Source organism: Branchiostoma belcheri, unplaced genomic scaffold, assembly GCF_001625305.1.
Source record: "Branchiostoma belcheri isolate BF01 breed outbred unplaced genomic scaffold, Haploidv18h27 scaffold177, whole genome shotgun sequence".
Classification (NCBI taxonomy): domain Eukaryota; kingdom Metazoa; phylum Chordata; class Leptocardii; order Amphioxiformes; family Branchiostomatidae; genus Branchiostoma; species Branchiostoma belcheri.
In genome coordinates this window covers 51,191-51,502 of record NW_017803235.1, presented here as the reverse complement: position 1 = coordinate 51,502, position 312 = coordinate 51,191, and the positions used below count along the sequence as shown (strand labels likewise).

The window sequence follows — 312 nt, the reverse complement described above, 5'->3', positions numbered from 1 at the left end:
CTTTGACAGCCCCCCCCCCCTAAGAACTCGCGAACGGTATGTCGTATGACCACCAAATTTTCAGAGAATGGTGTACTAGTGAAAATTTATCATATCTACAATTTTTATGTCGTTATGACGTAATATGACGTCATTATGATTTTATTGGCCAAAACCGTCTAAATAGGTTTTTCCCTGAAAACTAAATGTTATTCAACATAACTGTACCAAAAGTGTTTATGACAGAATATTATGGTGTACTAAGTCTTATGTTGCCCATAGCAACACCGGTGACGTCATAAAATGACGTCATGCATATTTAAGATATCCGCC

General features: G+C 37.2%; 1 protein-coding gene across 1 annotated transcript in view; it reads right to left on the bottom strand.

Annotated features, from left to right (window-relative positions):
* The window catches only part of LOC109467180, a 12,335-nt gene that overhangs the window by 5,003 nt on the left and 7,020 nt on the right, over nucleotides 1-312 (bottom strand). The gene's annotated exons all lie outside the window — the stretch shown is intronic.